The sequence below is a fragment of the Camarhynchus parvulus genome, chromosome 14 (genome assembly GCF_901933205.1).
Source record: "Camarhynchus parvulus chromosome 14, STF_HiC, whole genome shotgun sequence".
Lineage (NCBI taxonomy): Eukaryota > Metazoa > Chordata > Aves > Passeriformes > Thraupidae > Camarhynchus > Camarhynchus parvulus.
This window is the reverse complement of record NC_044584.1, coordinates 6,662,440-6,673,161: the sequence shown is the minus strand read 5'-3', so window position 1 is coordinate 6,673,161 and position 10,722 is coordinate 6,662,440.

Sequence of the window (10,722 nt, the reverse complement as noted above, 5' to 3'; positions counted from 1 at the left end):
CATTCAGAGTGACCAAGAGAAATGCTGCCAGCCTTTAGAATGGCTGCCAATTTAACTGTGACTGGCTGGCAGGATATACAGAGAAGTGAAGTGTGAAGAAAACTTGTGTCCAGTGAATGCTTGGCTTTATTTTTCCAGGCCAATGCTGCTTGTGCTGCTCTGGACAAGAGGCACAGAGCCTTTGGTAAGATGCTAAAGGAATGGCAAAAAAGGGCAAAGAGCTGCAGGTTGAAGTAAATTCACAGAAGGAATGTACACAACTGAAAATGTAGAGCTTTAGGATACCTATGAAGAATCCTTGGAGCACCTGGAATCTATGAAGAAAGAGAACAAGGCCCTTAAGGTTAAGTACTGGTTTGATGTACAAAAATTGTGCACATCATAAGCCCTGTGATTTCTACTGAATGATCTGTTGGGGTGTCTTCCAGCACTAATTCCACTTTCCTTATTCCTAGCAGTGCTTTCAGTCTCTGAGGACATTAATTTGGTGCCATAAAAGAGAGGCTGCAGTGCCAGTTCTGGCTACTAGCATCCTCTAATTCTGAGCAATTCACTTGGGGGGGCTGTTAACAACAGCCAGCTTTACCCTGGGAAGATGATATTCCCTTTAACCTCTGTGGAGAGGATTCAGCATCTCCAGCAATCAGTTCAGAGCAAGCCAGTCAGACTCCTCTCAATCTCCCTCTTTGCATCCCCTCTCCCTGCTGGCTGTTCAGTGACACCTTCACCCTTCCCCCCACCCTTTCTTTTTTTCAGTTCTGTAAATTACAAAAATTGATCTCTTATAGGACTCTCCAGAAGATTACACTCTAAACATTTAGAAGATGCTACAGTCTCTTGTCCTTGTGGCCAAGAGAAAACAGTGATGGACACCCTGGCACACACCCAGAATTTCCTGGGCTCTCCCCCAACCTCCATCAGTTGGCAGGGAGCCCCTCCCTGCTGCAGGGAGATGATGTGGTGTCCTGTTCCCATTTTGTGAAAGCAACCATCTGAAAGGGGGAAAGGGGAAGGCTGGATAAAAACTGGGGAAAAAAATTCTCATTATTAGTGTGCTTCATTCTTCCACCTCTGTGAACACATGCAGCTAGCAGGGCTCATTCAGAAATCCAGGATAATATCTAGCAATGAAAGAAAAGGGCGGCTGACATAAAGTGACTGAAACCATTTCATGCTATTTCCAGTCAAAGGATCTGTCTGGTGCACTCAGGAAAGTTCATAGTCCTGAAATAAACCTATCACATGAAATATCTGTTTTCTTCCCTCGAGGAAATTAAGGATCTAATCAATCAGCTGAGGAAAGGAGGGGAGAACACTCAGGATCTGCAAATGGTGAGGCTGGAAATTGAGAAGGACAAACTGCAGGTGGCACTGGAGGAAGCAGAGACTTCCTTGGAGGTATCAATGCTGCAGATGTGAGAGATTCCTGCCAGCCTGCTGCCTGCTGCCCACACACCACCAGATGGATTTTGCATTTATAACTGGATGGAGTTTGTATGTATAATCACGTAGACCATAATTACATTATGTACATAATAAGGTTGTAGCATGGAGGTTTTAAGTTAGACATTAGGAAAGTTTGCTAATCATTAAGGGGAATTACTGCTTGGACCAGATTGTCTGGAGGTTATGGTCTCTGTTACTGGAAGTTAAATGCAGTCTGGTCTCACATCAAGTGGGGCTGGTTTGGCAGGAGCTGATCCATATTTTAGGCTGTACATTCTTAGGATGACCTCTTGAAATCTCTCCAGCCCTGTTTTAAAAGGAGGTATTTGTGAATGGCTTGGTACAAAGTCCTGGTATCTCAGTTTTAACAGATTTGAAAAGTCACTATATTTTTATTACTTGGTGGGCAATAATTCGATACAAGGGCTGGATCAGACTCAAGATAACAGACTGCTGCACCATATGCTTCACTGGAGTCCACAGAAACACTCACCAGCATGCAATTGAGTCTCTGCAGGCGAGTCTGGAGACTGAAGTGAAGGGGCGTGCTGAAGATCTCTGCCTGGAAATGATGGCCACTGACCTGCTCAGAATGGAAATGCAGCTGGATTGTGCCAGCAGGAACAACAGTGAGCTTGTCCAGGCCTGACCGGACTGCAACAGCATGGCCAGGTAAACTGGAGAGGCTGGAGGAAGCTCCTGGATGGAAAATAACTCCAGTTCTATTTTATACTTAAGTAACAAAGCAGTAGATTATGAGCTCTTGTTTAGACAGAAATCTCGAACACACTGGGAATTTATATTCAAAATCCCTGGTTCTCCCACTCACACCAATTTCAATCTGCAGTAGTTTCAACAAATTTTATACAAGACAAGCATTACTAACAGCTTTTGTCAAACTGAAAACCCAAGAACTATTTATATGTAATTAAACCAAAAATGTTCTGTGTTTAAGAGAAGTTGAGATTGCTGTTTGAATAGGATAGCCAAGAAATGGACTGGAAATTAACAGAGATGTAAAACTAGAGAGCTTCCTTCAGCTCTTCATTGCTAATTTAAAATAAAGTAAGCAAATTAGTAAAAAGCTGTCTCTTTGTTGGAATAAAGTTATACAACTGCTGCCAAAAATCCAATTCTAGTAGCTTAAAGACTTACAACAAAGATTCTATCTCCCCATACACATCTATATGTACACACACACTGAAACCTAACTTGTGCTGTTACATCAGCCTCAATCAGAAACAATTCTCTTAAAGTCAGTGTGGCTACAATGAGAGGCAAACATGATGCTGAGAGAGCTGGGGTTTTCATGGGGTTTGGTTTTAAGTTTTGGTTTCTTTAAAAAAAAGCTGGCATCACCTTAAAGAACAGCTTTGCAGAGAGACCTCCTACAACTTTCAGCATCCTCTCCCTTCATTATTTACATCAATCTTTCATCTGCTTTCAGGACCTTTGGATCCAAGGGGAGGAGGATGCTCACCAGCATGAGGAGCTGCAGGAGCTGTAAGTGCTGCCTCTGCCCGCCTCAGAGAGAAGTGGAAGAAGTGCAGGCTGACCTGGAGGGCAGTGAGCACGCTGAAAAATTCCAGGAGCAGGCAGAGGTCGTGGAGAAAGCATGATGAACTCAGTGTTCATGCACAGAGAAAACAGAACTACTTATGCAACAGCTACCTCATCAGAGAGCTCATGTGTGTGTGGTTTAACATTAAATCTTAACTCTGGGTAAGAAGTCCAGGATTAGGCAAATAATGGATAAATATCAGTGGTCTATAAGGCAAGTCTGATAATTCTATGGGACATGAAGAGCTCAGTTTTTAAAAATATTACACTCATAGCAGGATTTTCACAAAAGCACCATCTTGGTCCAGCTTTACTCCTAGCTAGGCTTATGAAGAGACTTTAAACAAATTTGGTGGAACAATTAAGACACTGCTGAGGGAAAAACCAGCCTAAAAGGGACAGCATAAGATTCTGCTTCCATTGAAACCAGAGTTTTACAGTTGTTTCCATGGTGCTCAGATTTCTTCCACGGACTGTAGCCCCCAGTGAAATCCATTGTAGTGAAATTCGAAGCCTCCTTGCATTACAGACTGCAGAATGAAATAACATACCTGCCACTTCAGTTTGTGCACAGATTTATGAAGCCACTTTAACATTCCCCATTAGAGTCTGCAGTGCTTTTCCATCAAGACCACCCATGATAACATTTCCAAGGACGAGAATGTAACTTCTGGAAAGGACTGATAATCCAAGAAGCACTTCTCAGCTGCAATTATGGGGCATTGGTTATAAAAACTGAGTCATAAATGTGGCTTTTATTCGAATAGGATAAAAAATACAACCAATACATTCCCCTCCAATTGACTGATAATAAAAGGATTCATTTTAAGCAGGTGAGGCTGCTATCTCCATACTAAATTGGGGGTTTAAAACTTATTTGTTATATAAAACCCACATAGCACTGAACTTGTGCAGCATTCTGGAACACTGTGGCGCATTTGCATGGCGCTGTTTTGCTGAAGAGCAGCCTTTGTTACCAGAATGCAATTTTTCTATTAAAGCCTTTAGAACTCTCCTTCCACAGTGTGTTTTTATTATTATTATTATTATTTTTTTTACAGCAGCAACAATAACAGTCCTCCAATGATTCATATCAGTAAACAGAAAGCACTAAATGAGCTGTGGGGCTCATATTTTCCATGAGATAAAAAGACACATCCATATCATAAACTGTGGAGCAGAGACTATGTTTGTTGAGAAAGCAATCAAATACAGCTTCAGTCAGGTCTAAAGCCAGCTGCTGCTACTGCAGCAGAGCTTTGAAATAAATAATATTGGTATATAAACTCAAATCCAGCAGAAATTCAGAAAAATGGATGCGGACTTCAGGACTTGGTAAACAACAGGGTCTGTTTCTGCCTCAGAGATGTATCATTGTGTCATTCATAAATCATCTCTGGCAGCTGACTGGAAGAGAGGAGCAGATAGGAAAGATGTTTTTAGTCTCTAAGACTTCTTTCTGCCCTCTAAAATCAGTTTGTTTACTACTAAATGAAAGCTGGGGCCTGACCTTCAACACCTTACTAATGAGCACAAGGAAATCATCAGCGAGCACTGAGGAGGTGATGAGGGAGCAGAGAAAGCTGCGGCTGATATAAGTCACCTCCCCACCTTTTGCCCTTTCTGGTGGTAGCTGGAAACTTTCAGGTATATATTCCATTATTTCTCTCCAGTGCTGATTTGAAAGCAGTGTTAATAATAGATGTCAGCACTTGCACTGCTTTTTATGATCTTGAAAGGCAGGATGCATGTTAGCTCACTGATTGCAGCCTGGCAGAATTAATCCACAAAAGAAGAAATTCACTTTCACTCTGCCTCCCTGGTAATCTGCATCACAGATGGCACCCTGAGGAATTCCTCCATTTCCTCTTGATTTGTCCTTTCTTTCACTTATTACACAACTACACTCCTCACACCTATCAGCCCTCCAACAAAGAGTAGGCTGGGTTCCCTCTCCAGCGAGTCAGTGGCATTTGGAATTGGCAGAGGAGAGCAGAGCTGCCAGCACTGAGCAGATTGCTCCTTTGGCACTGTGCTGACAACTGGCACTTCCCAAATATCACAGCTAGCTGGGGATTTAATGCACAGCATTTCCTCCCAGACTGACACTGAGCCTTCTGCCACCTTTGTGCTTTCTGTGTGCCCAGACAATGTCTTCACCCTCCACCTACAGCACACACTCAGCCACCTTCTTTCCACTGGAGGATGGAAATAAAAGCCTGAGGTGTCATTAGAATCAAAACTATTGATTTAATAACAGGTGGTGATAACAACTTTGACTAGTCCAGAGGTTCAAAAGAGGCATCCCACCACCTGGTTTATGGTCTGATCTAGAGTGGTCCAGAATGTCAGGGATTACTTCCAATTATTTCAGTGAATTCTGGATCCAGCTTTCAGAAAGGCAGCCGGTGATACACAATAAAATTAAAGATATGGCAAAATTTCTCAGAAGGTAACACACAGATTTCAAATCTACATATCCTAGCTTTCCATGATTTGTATAAATAGCTGTGCTCTCAATCTGTTTCATACCTTCCTCAGAGTCTTCCTGTGTGGCAAAAGATCTGTGTCAAGAGCAGGATCATATGTGCACCTGGAAAAGATTAGGAAGAAATATTAAATTGCAATAAAAGACCTGTAAGTCAGGAAGGAATAGGCAGAACAGTTAGCCCTGAGAGGAGGGGAAAAAAACCCCCACCATTATGAAACCCCAGGGTAAAAAAAACATGTACAAATATATGAGAAAGATTATTCCAACAGAGCAGCCATGAAACTCTTTCCTGCACCTAGCTTCCACATTCAGCACAAATACCTGAAAAGGAACATTTTCATTTAACAACCAATGTGTCCCAAAGGGAATGCAGTAATTCAAGAAAATCCAGGCTGGGCAGAAAGGCTGCATGTGGGAACTCTGAACCCACTGGAGCACAAGGAAATTTCAGCACTTTGCACCCCCTGCAGAACTCATCCATCAGAATCTTTATGGTGCCTGAATGCAGCAGGAACAAGCCACTGGTCTCAGCAGCTGATCTACACCCACAAACGAGAATTTGGAAGGTGTGCTGTCATCAGCACCCTGACTTTTATTTTTCAAACTCCAGAGCATGAGTAACTTCAAATTCCTGGGGTAGGTGCCATTGTCCTGTTTCTGACCCTCAAAATGGCACATCAATTCTCCTGCTGCTGGTCTTCACATGAAGGAACTGAAACAGCCAGACAACAAACAGAAACACTGTGTGGAGACTGAAAATTCTGCACAAGGGCAAGAGGTCTCTAAAGGAGCTGGTCTTCCCCAAAAAACAGCTGTAAAACCAACCAGATGGGATAGATGCAGAATAAACTGTAAATGAGGAGGTTGTAGGTCTGCCCTGCCCCAGCTCTCTGTTTCATCCCTTGGGAGTTTGATGGGATGATTCTCACAGGTCCCTTCCAGCTTGGGGTGTTCTGTGATCACACAATGGCACTTGGTGCACACCAGGGGCATTTCCCCTCTCCAAAACACCTGCTGCAGGAAGCACATATTCATTTCATGCTGACAGCATCCCTAGACATGTGGACTTTGTAGACTTGGATGCACCTTTTGAGACAGTCCCTGGAATGTGTACATCACTGTCTACAAAGGATGGTTCTCCTCTGCCTTCTGTGCAGCCACTTCCTGCTCTCAAGCACAGCCTCTGATGTGTGCACAGACATGAACATACAATTCATAAAACACTTATTAACGACCACTCTTCAGGGTCATTCCTGTTCTCCTCACCCTGATGTCACTGTGCACAAATATCAGACAGGTTCCAGGTCAATTTTTCCAGTGCAAAGATTCTTCTTGCTAAATCAAACCATTTCTGGTACAGGAACAGAGCCTGGCCAAAGAAAGGAAGTCCATACAGGATGTGGGAGATGCAGAGGAGAGGGACATGGGATGGCTCCATTGGCTCTAAACAAACTGCACATCTGGCACTGTGTCTCAGGCTTTCCTTCCTGGGGAGGTTATCAAAGGCCTCTGTCCCTACGTCTGTGCCAGTGGCTCAGGGAAGCTGGAGCTCCCGTGTCTGAATCCACCTGCCATGAATTTATTAGAGCAGAAAAGGGTGTGGGATGGAGATGAGGAAAACATAGGTGTGTTCTCAACGCCAGCTGACTCATGCAGTTCTGAGAAAGGGAACACAGATATTCCACAAGTCTCTTTAGGCACAGAGGCTCTCCTGGAACAGCTAATGGATGGTACCGATGGTCACTAATGGTAAAACAGAGAGGGAAAAGGAGCAGCATCCTTCTACTCCCCAAACAGATGCAAAGTAAGGGCTAAATATTTTCTTAAAAGAATAGAATAGAAGACAGAAAGTGTGAAAGAATCTGCAGACAAAAGAATTATTTGTGTGTCAGACTCAAAATCTGGCAAATAATACATCCCTGGTATACCTGGAATGATGGAACACATCCAACACTTTGTGATGGACCTGCGCTAACAGAGATTAAAGATTTTTCAAGTCAAGGATGGGAGATGTGATCCAGGTCATCTCTTGCAAATAATTCTTCTCATCAATAGCCTTTATTCATAGTCTTATTAAGGTTTATTGTATGGGGGAAAACTTGTATTTTTCACAGTGAGACGGCAGAACGTGGTATTCTGCTCAAACTCAAGATGTAAGGCATCACAACAGGAGGGTAGAGAGCACAGAAAGAGCAAATTCAAACAAGCTGAGAGGCAAAACCATCTCCTGTGGCAACGCACACCTAGAATACACTTTTTATTCACCCATTACCTGTTTGTGTATCTAACGGCCTGCTTCCAGAAGATCTCTTTTTGACTCGCTGCTACTCTGTAGCCAAATGAGGATGTCCCAGCTTAAATCTTTTTTTCATATATACCTTAAGGTCAGATTGCATCTAAACCACTTTCGCTAAGAACAGTTCAGCCTTGCTTGTGAGGCTGTAATCTCCAAAACATCAGCATCCTTCTGGATTAGCATACAGCAATTGTATCAGCACTACAGCAGGAGCAGTGGTGGAAAATTCTTTGGGAAGCTTCATTGGAGACAGGGTCTTAGCTTTTAATGCTTAAAACCTCTGCAGAGCTCCTCATTTAGATGCTCTCCCTCCATCTGGTGAAAGTTATTTTGTAAACATAAAACCGTACTTAAAATGTAATTTTGTTGCAGTTATGTAACTCTGCTCGGCCTAGTTGTGTGTCTTTAATCCCTGCAGCTGGGGCAGGTTTATTGTACCAATAAGGGCTGCCCTGATTACACATCTTGCAGCCACAGAGCCCAGGGCCACTGACAGAGGCCATCCACTCTCACCTCCTTCCTGGATACGAGACCTTGTACTGCACTTCTGCCATCATGACAAATATTTCGGATCCATTCCTAAAAACCTCTCAGAGCAGCCCTCCATGCTGTCAGATCAGTTCCTAACACAGGGCTTCACTACTTCAAAGCAGTCACTGGCAATTTTTAACCCCGATCTGCCTTGCTGTTATCTCAGTTTATGACTTCTTGCCCTACCCTGTGGCCATAAGAGAACAAATTGTTCCTTTCCTCAGAGCAGCAGCCTTTCATCTCTTCCAAGACTATGCACATCTTCCCTCAGTTTTCTGTCCTCTCAACAGGCTCAGCTGAAGTTGTGTTCAAAAGCCCTGATCATTATTGCCACATTTTTCCCCAAATCATCCCCATTTCTCTGGTGCACAGGACTCTAATGCTCTTCTAATGCAGCTCAGCAGAGCAGGATCCCTTTGTGTGTGTTACTCACATTTTCTTACCCTTACCCTTACATAGTGTTGTGTGGTGTTTACCTCATCCACAAAATGAATTTTTTTGCTCCTGTTCAGCTTTTGACCCTCAGCAGCCCCTCCACCCTCCCCTGCAGCACAGCTGCCCTATTCCCAGTGGTGTAAATCTGATGGTGTTGGAGTGAACAGCAGTGCACCTGCTGCTCAACCACATCCCATTTTTACCACAGAGCTCCCATTTTGAACCCTGGTTCTGCCACTGTGTTTATTCTGAACTCGATCTCAGCTTCAGATGCAGTAATTGCATTATTGCATCACAGATGAGTAATGCACAGGTAATTCCCTGTACAAGCACTGATATTAAGTACTTCTTCCCTCAACCAGTTTTGCAACTCCTTTAGAGCAGTATCATCTAGACTGGTTTCCCAGTTTATTATTAGAATATCCTGCAAGCCAGTGTCAGAAACTCTACTAAAAATCAAGATATATGACATACAATGCTTTGCCCTTATCTGCAATCCTTGTTATGCTGCCAGAAGAGGAAATTAGACTGGCTCAATTCATTCCTGACAAAGCCACACTGGCCAGCATTCACCTTCTTTTTTTTCGTTTGAGATGCTTATAAATTGTTTATTTTCTCTCAGACTTGAAATTAAACTCACTACTCTATTGCTCCTCAGTATATCTGGGGCTCATTTATCTCTCCCCATTCTCCCAGACTTTTTTGTTCATTGTTGTTGTACGTGAGCTCACAAAATCTCACAAGTTTGAAGGAGACAAACTATGAAACCCCAAAGAGGAAGGCAATTCCTCGAGGGGATTAAGAGTAGGGCAAATTATTGCTCACAAACTTCTTTTGATATTCCAACCCTCAATCATAGAATCATGGAATGGTTTTGGTTGGAAGGGACCTTAATGCTCATCCAGTTCCACCCCCCTTCCACTGTCCCTGGTTGCTCCAAGCCCCATCCAGCCTGGCCTTGGACACTTCCAGGGATCCAGGGGCAGCCACAGCTTCTCTGGGAATCTGTGCCAGGGCCTTTCCACCCCCACAGAGAAGAATTTCTCCCAATATCCCATCCATCCCTGCCCTCTGGTAGTTTGAAGCCATTCCCTGTGTCGTGTCCCTCCATCCCTTGTCCAAAGTCCCTCTCCAGCTCTCTTGGAGATCTTTTCAGTCCTGGAAGGGGCTCTAAGATCTCCCTGGATCTTCTCTTCTCTTCTCCAGGCTGAACAGCTCCCCAGCTCCCCCAGCCTGGCTCCAGAGCAGCCCTGTCCCCTATAGTGACATCTTTCCCTGTATCAGGTGTAGGGGGATACAGTATGAAGGTGATATAGAATGTAATCTTCTCCCCCAAAGAGCTGGGGCTGAACCAATTACTAAAAATTAGGAGCAGGCCTAATGTTAACAGGCCACACCTGTAGCCAATAAGAACAGTAGCATAAAAGAGTGGATTGGTGGGCTCAGGAGTCAGCTGGTTACTGCAAGGACTAGGAAGAGTTAGTGCATAGAAGAGCTGCCTTTGAGGAACATTGAGAAGGTATGGAGCTCTGGTGATATGGAATCCTTGTGTGATAATGATAAGAGAACCTCTGATACACAAGACAACAATAGGGGATGCTGTGGCCAGCAGGATAAGGGCAGTGATCATCCCTCTTTACTTGGCATTGGTGACACCACAGCTTGGGTGCTGAGCTCAGTTTTGGTCTCTCATTTCAAAAAGGACATTGAGGTGCTGGAGCATGTCCAGAGGAGGGTAAAAGGTTCATGAAAGGTCTAGAAAACCTTATAAACCATGGCTGAGGAAATGGGTTTGGTTAGTCTCACTGAGACTCAATGTGGGTTTATTTGCTCTCATATTTGTGGCATTTTGTCTCCATTATACCAGTGGTTATACCAGTACAGATTCTCTGTGATGTCTCCTGTAGGATGGGTTATGAGTGTTGTTGTTTGGGACCTAGTCTCGTGTATGTGTCCAGCATTG